At 39.0% G+C, this 12609-nt stretch overlaps 1 pseudogene; it reads left to right on the forward strand.

Annotated features, from left to right (window-relative positions):
* The first annotated feature begins 11363 nt into the window (after nucleotides 1-11363).
* LOC112867123 (small nucleolar RNA U3) lies at nucleotides 11364-11443 on the forward strand (annotated as a pseudogene).
* Nucleotides 11444-12609: the final 1166 nt, after the last annotated feature.

The following is a 12609-nucleotide window of genomic DNA, read 5'->3' on the forward strand; positions in this document are numbered from 1 at the left end:
TGTATCTTACTCTCATTTCATCAGTGAGCAATGGAGGCTTACATGGCTTAACTCTCTTACTAAAGAAATAACTACAAGTGTATTGTAGGCTCCATTTATCTGCTTAAAGGTCTGTATTTTCCCCCACAGTGATAATAAGTACAATATATTGAGAGAAATCTTACTATCCTGACACTTTTTACTGTAGGAAAAATATCCTCATTCTTTTATTTTTTGTGGGGAGGAGGGCATTCCCTGTTCTTTGTTTTTTCTCTCTAGAAACCAGGTTTGTGGGAAGCAGCAGATATGCAATCTCCCAGCCTCACCATTATATACTGGATTAAATATTGGGACTCTTGTGTTATTTAGCTGGTAATTATCCTAAAGTGGCGTATAAGATAGAACACTTTGTGGGCAATCCTTTCTCTTCTGCTTGGGTAGGATTCACTGAGCAATTATCCAAAGGAGTGAGGTCCACAAGCTAGAGATTGGGCAAGTCCTGGAAATCACAGCAATTAGGTATAATCTACATTTCACGTGAATCCATTCTATAATTGCTTGGTTAAACCTTGGCCTTTAGTTTTATATAAAATCTTCCATTACCTTGGGGTGCCTGGGTGGCTCAGTGAACTGTTTGAGTTCAGTTCAGGTCATGATCTCATGGTCTATGGGTTGGAGCCTCGCCCTGGGCTCTGTGCTGACAGCTCAGAGCCTGGAGCCTGCTTAGGACTCTGTGTCTCCCTATCTCTCTGCCCCTCCACTCTCTTGCTCATGTGTTGTTTTTTCTCTCCCTCTCAAAAATAAATAAATGTAAAAAAAAATCTTGCATTACCTTTAGTTTGTTGTAAACTATTAAGGCCAGTGCCGTGTATTCCAAATGGATCAGTGTTAGAACTACAGCTGCTTGATATTGGCAGCTCAAACTAATGAAAGATTGCCAAGGAGAGGGTAAATCTCAGAGGCTGAGTAGACGTTCATAGCATAATTACACCAAACCACATTGAGGATCAACTTTCACTACCCTATTTGGAAGGTTTTCATTTTCTTTTAAAAAGATGGAAGCTTTCTTATATCTTTTATATTACTACGCACCTGTTTTACTGTAGCTTGGGAAATAAAAATCCTACCTTTCTGTTCTCATATATTGTTGGTCTCAAAAAAATGATCAATGTTAGACTTCCAGGGAAGATGACAGAATAGGAGAATCTCAAGGTCATCTCATCCCGTGTATACACCTAGATAACACCTACATCAGTATACATACCCCAGAAAATGACCTGAAGCCTGGTAGAACAGACTCCACAGCTAAATGTAGAGATGAAGCCATAATGAAGAGGGTAGGAAGGGTGGAGACGAGGTTGGGAACTAAATGGATATGCAGGGGTGTCCATGGGAGGAAAGGATGTTGGGGGCACAGAGAGGGGAAAGAAACACGCTGACTTTGAAAACCAGAAGGGTGTAATTTTGTGAGTTGTTACAATTGGTGGGATGTAACACTTGGAAATTTAAAACTCAGTGGTCTCAGTTTTGGGAACCAGAGGGTGATAGGAAACTGAATCCCTGCCTTAAAGAGACAACATAATAAACAGTCCTGCTGAGATACAGTATAGAAGCAGCAGTTTGAAAAATACTGGAGTATGCTGGAGGGAGATTTGTTTGCTAATCTCAGCAAGTGCTGGAGGGGAAGAGATCACTGGAAGACTTCTCCATGAACAAAGATGCTGGTGGGCATCATTTCCCTTCCCCACCCTCCAGCCTAGATAGGAGACAACTATGGGAGCTAGGACAGTGCCAGTAGGCAATATTTGCTCCCTAACTTGCTAACAGTATGCGCCACTCACACATTCTCCTCTAGATGCATCTCCTCCAGCCAAGCCTCAGCTCCAGGTCTCCTCCCACAGCAGATTATGTAAACTTTGCAAACACCATGAATTCTGTCCCCATACTCTTCTGTGGATCCATCCCCTACAACACGCATCCTTGTCAGGAGTGTTGGGTGGCTGCAGGCCCCATCTTGCAGCAGACTGGCCCAGACCTTGCTGTCACCATGCACATCACCCCATGTTCTCCTGTGTACACAGCTCCTCTAACACATCCTTGGCTGGATCCCATCCAAAGTGGTGTGACAAGCCTGGCAGGGTGCAAGAAGCCCCAACAGGGTCTAGCACCACTCCAAAGTCATTCTTGCCCGGGGACATAGAAGATATCCACACACCCCAGTTTGACTGTGGCCCCAGCAGTGGGCTGAGGGCAGACATCTCATCTGACTGTAGGCACCAGCCACCAATGAAACATTTTCAGGGGACAACACAGGGAAGGTGCGATGCAGTTTGGTGTTACTGCAACTCTGGAAAATGCCTGGTCTAGCCCACCTCAAGACCAAGGTAGCTCCAAACTGGCCCACTAACAACACAGGAACCAAACTGTCCACAACAGGCAAAGACAGCCATCACAGATGAATAGACTGAAGGCAAAAATGGCTTAGCTGAAGCAGTAGGGTGCATGCAACACACATAGGAGGCACCCTTGAAGTGCCAGGTACTGATGAATAGAGGACGTTAAGCACTACAGGACCTCTTCTTCATAAGGACACTACTTTTAAGAGTGCAATAAGTAGCTGACTTTCCTAACACATAGAAACAGACACAGAGAGTTAGACAAAATGAGGAGACAGAGGAATATGTCTCAGATGAAAGAATAGGACAAAAATCACAGTGAGAGAGCTAAACAAAATGGAGATAAGTAATATGCCTGGTAGAGAACTTAAAGTGATGGTCATAGAGATGCTCACTGGATTTGAGAAGTGAGTAGAGGACATCAGTGAGACCCTAAACAAAGATAGAAGACATAAAGAGTCAATCAGAGATGAAGAACTCAATCACTGCAATTAAAAATAAACTAGAGGGAATAAATAGCAGACTAGAATAAGCAGAATGATCAATGACCTGGAGGAGAAAGTAATGAAAAATATCAAGATGAACAGAAGAGGAAAACATAATAATAATAAGTGAAAACAGACTTAGGGAACTCAGCAACACCACCAAGCATGATAACATTCACATTACAGGGAGTGAGCCCAAGGAGGTCCACATCAAGATACATAGTCATTAAAATGACAAAAAGCAATGATAAAGAGAATGTTAAAAGCAGCAAGTAGAAAGAAAATGGTTACATACAAAGGAAACCTCATAAGGCTACCAGCAAATTTTTCAGCAGAAACTTTGCAGGCCTGAAGGGAGTGGTATGATATAAGTGCTGAAAGGGAAAGATCTGCAGCCAAGAATACTCTATCCAGCAAGTCTGTCATTTAAAATAGAAGGAGAGATAAAGAATTTCCCCAAACAAAATTTAAAGGAATTCATCACAACTAAACTAGCCCTACAAGAAATGCTAAAGATGACACTTTGAGTGGAATGGAAAGATTACAATAAGTAAGAGTAAGAAATGAAGGAAACACAAAGGCAGTAAAATTAAGTATATCTGTAAAAATGGTCAATAATAACTTGTCTCTGCCTTGTAATTTCCCAGGACTCATAGGAATAATAGCATAGACAGCAATAATTTCTACCTCAAATTTGGCTTTTAACTTGTCTATTTTCTTCTTCCTTATACAATTCTGACTGCTAAGCATAACCTTATAGTCATTTTTAATTCGTGTCATTAGAATATCATTAGATTTGTGAAAAAAAAGTCATGCATAGACATAAGAAATTTGCATCATCATTCCAATGTCTTTTAAATACCTAAAAATGTTCCCTTATCAGATAGAAATGACATGGAAAATCATTCAGAATGGAATAAAATATTAGACTAGGTTAGTTGAACCCAAGCAAGTTTACATTAGCAATGTTGGTGGAAGCTACAGACAAATCTGACCTTGTGATTAGGTAATGTAAGTAAGTGAATCTTGGGGTCAGGGCTGTAGATTACCCCATCCAAATGACATATGTCTAAGTGTCTGTTGACTTAGATGGGGTGCCTGGGTAGCTCAGTTGGTTGGGTGTCTGACTCTTGATTTTGGCTTAGGTCATGATCCCAGGGTCATGGGATTGATTTCCGTGTCAGGCTCCATACTCAGCATGGAGTCTGCTTAAGATTCTCTCTTTCCCCCTCTGCCCTTCACCCTGACATGTTTGTATGCAGTCTCTCTCTCTCTCTCTCTCTCTCTAAAAAATAAAAATTAAATTAAAAAAAGTTTCTGTTGATTTAGAGACTGTAGGAAGGAATTCAAAATGCAATCTAGAATGTGGGCAAATTTGCCCAATATTGGCAGCTTTGCATCTCCTGTTCCAATTAAATATCTGGTTGATATACAATCTCAGCCAGGCATGATGATAATACCAATGGTATATCTCATTAGTGTGTACAGAGTTGCCCATTTATATTTAGAATTAAATACAGAGGGGGTAAAGTAAATTAAACCAGTACTATCAATATTTTTGTTTTAAGTTTAGAAACTATCTGTACATATGCAGCATTTTAATAACTTATTTGGTACTTTAGAGAGTAATTTGGTATACTAGCCTTGGGATTACACTTTAAAATGTGTAAATGAAAAAAAAAGAGAGAGAGACAAACCAGAAAACTCTATAGTTAAGAGTTAAAAACCATAACTTATAGCATAACTATATAGTTTGTTCTCTGTTAACTATAGAGAACAAACATGATTGCTGGAGGGGAAGTGGGTGGGGGGATGGGTGAAATAGCTGATAGGAATTAAGGAGGGCACTTGTTGTGATGAGCACTGAATGTTGTATGTAAGTGATGAAGCACTAAATTCTACACCCGAAACTAGTATTACATTGTATGTTAACTAAATGGAACTTAAATAAAAACTTGAAGAAAAAAAAAGAAAGAATAAAGAAACTGTGTTAAATGAGCAATTTCCTGGTATATTTAATATAACTTAAAGATTCACATTTCAAATATATAAAAATTTACAATATTGAATTTATAGATTATAGGCATGCTTTGAAAGCTTGTTTTTATTAGATGCTTAAAACACTTAAAATGGAAATGGAATATATTGAATGTATGAAAACAGCTTAAATGATTACAATATTAACTAAGTACTTAAAAATCCTTAATTGTTGAAATTTGTGGATTTATAAATAGTATAATAAGGTTTAAAAACTTAAGTCTATGAAAGAGGTAAGTTTTGAATTTGCAAATGTAATAAAAAAAATACTGAACTAAAAGCCAAATTGACCCCTGGAATAATCTTTTCACAAAAAGCTACCTTCAAAGACACCAGAAAACTCATACTGACTTTTTATTAAAGATATTAGTCTCATCTTTTCATAGAACACAGTTTCCCTAACATGTTGTTAAGATGATGAACATTAAGATTATCTTTTTCTCACTCCTTTATTTTGAAACCTGACCTTTGGCTTCCTTCAAAATCTCTATTTCTGGGCTTTGGGTATGAACATGGCTATTTAAGTCACATACTCACCCTTTTAATACTAAAAATAATACAAAAGCAATGGGAGAATAAAACCAACCCTGCAAATTCCATTTTTAGTGAAACTCTGAGACATAAAAAATCTGCATACTCCAAAATACAAGTAAAGCTTTCAAAATCAATTGAGTTTGGCAGTAGCCTCAGGAAAGAACATGAAGAAGTGGAATGAATTTCAAAAAAGCCCAGTGGGGGCAGACCTTAGAATGTTCCAGCAATAACACTGTCTTGATGCTGAGAGGCCTGCTCAGAAGTACAAATACTGCAAACTTCTTTAGTAATGAGTGAAACAGCTGGGGGCAATAGGCCTGTTGGTAGAAGACTTCCTGGAACCAGGTTCATTAGGGAATTGAACAAGTGAGAGTCAATAGCCACCATATTTATATGAAGCAATGGTCTCTGAGGTGACAGTGGAATGGTGAATTGGGTTATCAATAATCGACACAGTAAGTTATTGGGGTGGCATCTTCAAGGTAACATGGCAGGAAAGCATGTAAACCAAAGATTTTATATCCAATCATATTGTTTTTCAAACCTAAAAGAAGATGGTTTAACATGAAATACTTCAAGAAATACTATGGCTGTCGAATTTTCTTAGGGAAACTTACAGAGGATAAATTTTAACCATCCAACATGTGATTGAGGAAAATGTAAAAAATGAACTTGCAAGGAACATTGAATATATTCAACTCTAGAACTGAAGCTAAAAGAAATATGAAGGGTAGAATTATAGATAAGAATGTAAATAGTATACACCCTGAAAATACAGTTATAAAAAAATAGGTGGGGAAGGGAATGGGGTAGAATAAATTCTGAGGTAGAGTAAGTTCAGTAATTACCTTATATACGTTCACTAGGAGTCAGTGCATATATTGGGACACCTTGGTGGCTAGTTGGCTAAACGTCCGACTTTGGCTTAGGTCATGATCTCGTGGTTCATGGGTTCAAGCCCCGTGTTGGACTCTGTGCTGACAGCTCAGAGCCTGAAGCCTGCTTCGGATTGTGTGTGTGTGTCTCTCTCTCTGACCCTCCCCCACTCACTCTCTGTCTCTCTCTCTCTTTCAAAATAAATAACATTAAAAAAAAAGTTAGAAATCAGGGCATATAATTTAAGACTGACAAATCAAATAATAAAATTATAAGCATTTTAAATAGCAGATATGCTAAAAAGATAACATTGACTAGTATTGGAAGTAGAGAAGAGATAGGAAAGAAAAAAGAAAAAAAAAAACCAGCAGTAAAGTCATTATTTCTCATTTTAGTACACTAATTGAACAAGAAAAAGCAATTATGATGTATACTCAAAACTAAAAGGATAAGATAAATGTTTAAAGTGAGAATATAAATAGGTGGTCAACTTCATTACTTATGAGAGAAATGCAAATTTAAATCATTATGCAATGCAACTACATACTCACAAGAATGGTTAAAATGAACAAGGCAATGCCTATTTTAGGCAATACCTAAAATTGGTGAGGCTGGAGAGTGATTAGAACTCTCATCATTGTTGGTGGGAATGTAAACTGGCACAGCCACTTTGGCAAAACCTGCAGCATATACTAATGTGCACAGAAGTACCTCTGTGATTTAGCATTTGCACTCTTGGATACATATACACAAGAGAAATGCATGGTCTGCTCCCTAGATGAAACCTATAAGGATGTTTATAGCAGCACGATTCAAGACCAGACCTGGAAACTACTCAAACATTCATGACCCATAGAACGGTTATATGGCATATTCTCTTCAACACCAAACTACACAGCAACTAGAATGAACAACTTACAAGTAGACACGACTGACAAATCTTATAGGGATAAGTTTGAGCCAAGGAAGTCCCACATAAAAAAGTACAAACTGTATTTTTCTATTTATATGAAATATAAAATAAGATTAAAGGGATAATCTTGACAGAGTGGTAACTGCAAAAGGACAAATCAAGGACTCCTGGGGTGTCGCTCATGTTTGATTCTTGATAATTAAACGGGAGTGTGTTCACTTGAAAGTTCATCAGGCTTAGGATTTTGTACTTTTTCGGGTATGTGTGTTACACTTCATTAACAAATAGAAGGAATTTATTGCAGTAAATTGACTATGCAGGTGATAGAGGAGTTAAAAAACTCATCAAACTCTGGCAACTCAGAGATCAGCAGCAACATAAAGCAACTACCCCTCCAAAGCTGGAGGAACAAAGGTGACGTTTTTGGAGTCCAGTTATGAACTTCAGTCCTCTTCCTGTGTCTGGCCAGCTGAGTCCAGTTTTATCAGGAATCCTATCAGGTCAGTTCAGTAAGACTCCCCTCCACCCTTGATATCTGATCAAATTCCTCATGCCTCACCCTTGATATCTAAGTCCTTGGTCTGACTTTAGCAAAAATCCTGTTAGTCCAGTTGAACAAGAATTCCCCCTACTCTTGATTCTAATCAAGTTCCTTTTAGTACTTTTCCATTCACTGACCCCTTCACTCTGCTTGTTGGCTCTAAATGTCCAGCTATCTTTGCTGTATTTGGAGTTGAGCTCAGTTTTTTACTGAAGTCTCTCTCTCCTACTGCAGTAGCTTGAATAAAATGTGTCCTGCTATTTTATACACATGTCTGGTGTATACTTTTCTATACTATACTCTATGGACGGGGGTCTTCCTATAGAAGTAGAAACTGTAGCAGCCATGTTTGGAGACCCAGAAGAAATGAAGCCACAGCCAGAGCTGCCTGCAGTAGGTATAGAGAGCTGTAGGGGAGGAACAAAAATCTTTCTCCTACCTATCTTAGGTCTTCCAGCTGTGCTCCCTCACCTTTTTAAAGATTTTATTTTTAAGTAATCTGTACACCCAACATGGGGCTTGAATTTGCAACTCCAAGATCAAGAGCTGCATGCTCTATGGACTTAGCCAGCAAGGCATCCCCAGTTGGGGCCTCTTAAATTAGACTGGCCAGGGGTGCCTGGGTGGATCAGTTGGTTAAGCATCTGACTTTGGCTCAGGTCATGATCTCACAATTTGTGCCTTGTGGCTTTTCTCGTGTTTGCTGGTTTCTAATGGCCTTTAGCTCAGCATAACTCATATGCCAAAGAGTCAGCATGTCTGGACTTCTCTGCTGCTGCTCTGGGCATATAGGTCTGCCTGTCTGTGCCCTAGTTGTGGACGGGGGGCTGGAACGGCCTGGGGCTTTGGTATGTTTGCTGCTACAGGCCAATCTGACTTTGTGGTGCTCAGATTGTGGAGGAGTGTGATTGCTGCTGCTGTTAACAGATTGGACCATCTGCTGGTGCCCGATTTTAGAGCAGGGGCTGGCATGGTTGGGACTTTGTTACTATTGGTCTGGGATGAGTGGATGACCCACCAGTATCTAGATGCTGGAGTAGGGGATGGGGCTCCCCACTAGGTCTCTGTTGGGCTTTGCCTTTCCTGGTCCTTTGGAGCTCTTTTGGGACAACACCCATTGGTGTTCCTGGGTTTAAGTCTCTCTGATACTTAGTCTGGGTATATATGAGATTAAAACAACAACACAGTGAATTTACTGTGTTGTCATTCCTCAAGTCCTGAGGTCCTCCTTGATGAGGTTTTAGGGTGATGGTGGGGTTCATGGGGTTCAGAGCTGATGGCCAAGGAAGAATTCTTGAAGATGTCTTTGGTGCAAAAAAAGGTGATTTATTAAAGCAGGGACAGGACCCATGGGCAGGAAGAGTTGCACTGCAAGTGTGGGGGGTGACAGTTTTATGGAGTCTGGGGAGATAAAATCAAGAGGGAGTTTCCAAAGAGACTTTCACATGCTAAAGACTTACTGAAGGCCTAGCTATTGTCAAGCTAAGATTGTTTTTCCCTCTAGCAAAACATTAACAGTAAGACTGTAGGGAGTTCCTGGGTGCCTGGGTGGCTCAGTTGGTTAAGCCGCTGACTTCAGTTTAACCATTTGTTTCCTTTGTCCCCAGACAGCCAGGAGTGTCTGAGGAATGTCACATACACCCTACCTGGGTGGGGGGTGGGGTGTGGGGTGTGAGGTGTGTGTGTGTTAGCTTGTATTTTGCCCTCAGCCTGTCCCATGCTCTGCTCCCTCATCACTCCTTATCTGGTTTACCTTCTACAAAGTTTTCAGTGTTTTTATCATTGTATAATTTCTAGGTACTTAGATGTATTTAAAGAAGAGCAAAAGTGAATCTCTACCATCTTGTTCTGGAACCAAAAACACAATTCTTATTTTGAACATATATGGAAGTATTTTAAACATTAGATCAAATCCAGCAATATACAAATTATATGTTAGGTATAATCCCAAGAATGTAGTGTTGTTAAAAAAATTTTTTTTATTACGTTTCTTTATTTTTGAGAGGCAGAGAGAAACAGAGTGCGAGTAGGAGAGGGTCAGAGAGAGAGGGAGACACAGAATCCGAAGCAGGCTGCAGGCTCTGAGCTGTCCACACAAAGCCCAATGAGGGGCCCGAATTCACTAACCGTGAGATGGACACTCAACCGCTCAACTGACTGAGCCACCCAGATGCCCCAGTGTTGTTTTAATGTTAGAAAATCAACTGATGTAATTCACCTGCTAATAAATTCAAAGAGAAAAATCACAATCTTTTCTTATCAATACAGACAGATTTGCTAAAATGTAACAATCCTTCAGTGTACAAATAATTATCAAACTAGAATTTACTTATCCTGAAAAAACTCTATTAAAGAACCTAGAACAGTCATATTTAATAAATACTGAAAAATTTCCCATCGAAGTCAAGACAAAACAAAGAGGCATACACTCAGTACTTTTATTAAATACTGACAGTTCTAGTCAGCAAAATGGGCAAGACAAAGAAGTAAGAGGCATAGGCATAAGAGATTAAGATAGAATATTATTCCTTGGAGGGGCACCTGGGTGGCTCAGTTGGTTAAGCGTCTGACTTCAGCTCAGGTCATGATCTCGCGGTCCGTGAGTTTGAGCCCCGCGTCTGGCTCTGTGCTGACCGCTCAGAACCTGGAGCCTGTTTCGGATTCTGTGTCTCCCTCTCTCTCTGACCCTCCCTCATTCATGCTCTGTCTCTCTCTGTCTCAAAAATAAATAAACTTTAGGGGCGCCTGGGTGGCGCAGTCGGTTAAGCGTCCGACTTCAGCCAGGTCACGATCTCACGGTCCGTGAGTTTGAGCCCCGCGTCAGGCTCTGGGCTGATGGCTCAGAGCCTGGAGCCTGTTTCCGATTCTGTGTCTCCCTCTCTCTCTGCCCCTCCCCCATTCATGCTCTGTCTCTCTCTGTCCCAAAAAATAAATAAACGTTGAAAAAAAAAAAGTTTAAAAAAAAAAAAATAAATAAATAAACTTTAAAAAAAAAAAAAGAATATTATTCCTTGGAGACCATCTAATTGTATATATGGAAGTTTTTAAATCTACAAAGAAAATGTTAGGACTATTAATAGAATTTATCAATATTGCTGAATACAAAATCAATATCTAAAAATTAAGTATATTTCTGTATAATAGAAAAATCAGAAAACAAATTTTGAAAAAGGATACCTTGTAATATAAAAGCATCACAGGGGCGCCTGGGTGGCGCAGTCGGTTAAGCGTCCGACTTCAGCCAGGTCACGATCTCGCGGTCCGTGGGTTCGAGCCCCGCGTCGGGCTCTGGGCTGATGGCTCAGAGCCTGGAGCCTGTTTCCGATTCTGTGTCTCCCTCTCTCTCTGCCCCTCCCCCGTTCATGCTCTGTCTCTCTCTGTCCCAAAAATAAATAAAAAAACGTTGGAAAAAAAAAAAAAAAAAAAAAAAAAAAAAAAAGCATCACAATATATGATGAGCCTGGGAAAATAATCTAACAAAAGATGTGCAAGAACTCCATGGGTATGATTATAAAATTTTTTTGAAGGATTGAAGGACATTAAAGAAACCTATTTGAATGAAGTTATGTGTCATGTTCATGATTTAAAATACTTAATAATGCAAGACTATACTTTCAGGGATCATTCCTATAGTTTGTAAACTACTTAATATTGCAAAAAGTTCAATTTTTCCCAAATTGATCTATAAATTCAATGTAATGAGTGTATATATTGACAGTATAAACATGGAAGGGATATGAACAGCTAAGGTTATTTTGAAGAAGAACTAAAATTGGAAGTCTTATTCTGTCATCAGATATCATTACTTATTAAAAAATTATGGTCATTGTGATAAGGTGGTGTTACTGCAATGGTAGAGAACTTGAAAAATGAGATAGAATTGAAAACCCAGAAGCAAGAGTGCCTGGGTGGCTCAGTTGGTTAAGCATCCGACTTGGGCTCAGGTCATGATCTCACAGTTCATGGGCCCGATCCCCACATTGGGCTCTGTGCTGATAACTCAGAGCCTGGAGCCTGCTTAGGATTCTGTGTCTCCCTCTCTCTCTGCCCCTCCCCCACTCGCACTCTGTCTCTGTCTTCCTCTTTCTCAAAAATAAACATAAAAAAAAAAAATAAACAAACCCAGAAACAGATTCCTGCATATATAAACACTTGATTTATGAGAAACTTGGCACTGCAGAATTGGTCTGTTAAATAAATAGTACTGAAACAATTGGATATCCATAAAAAAATGAAATAAAATTGAATCCCTACATGGCACCATACCAAAATTTAATTGTAGGAGGATTATCGACCCAAATTTGACAAGCAAAACTGGAAAGCTTTTAGAAGGTAATGTAAAAGCAAATATTCATGATCTCAGCATTGGGAAAGTTTTCTCAAACAGGAAACACTAACCATTAATGTTAAAATTGATAAATTAAGCTACATTAAAATGAAGACCTTCTGATAATCAAAAACACTATACAGTAAAAAGAAAAAAAAAGACAGAGAATTAGATAAAATATTTGAAGACTTATAACTGGCAAAAGAACTGTACCTTGAAGGTATAATGGCCTCCTATGAATTAACAAGGAAAAAACAAGTTGATTAAAAATGGGTTCATAGTTGGACAATTCCTTTACAAAAAAGAAATGAAAATGATCAATGAACACATGAAAAGATGTCATCTAATTATTAGAAAAACACAAGTTAAAACCACAGAGAGATATTGTTGTATATACACTAGATTGCAAACAGAAAATCTGGCAATAATATGTTGACTGAGAAAGTGGACCAATTAGAACCTTCATACACTATTGATGGGAATGTAATTTCAAATAACCACTTTGGAAAACCGATTTGCAT

This window comes from Puma concolor, chromosome A2, assembly GCF_028749965.1.
Source record: "Puma concolor isolate L17-30 chromosome A2, mPumCon1.1.hap2, whole genome shotgun sequence".
In the NCBI taxonomy this organism is placed as follows: Eukaryota; Metazoa; Chordata; class Mammalia; order Carnivora; family Felidae; genus Puma; species Puma concolor.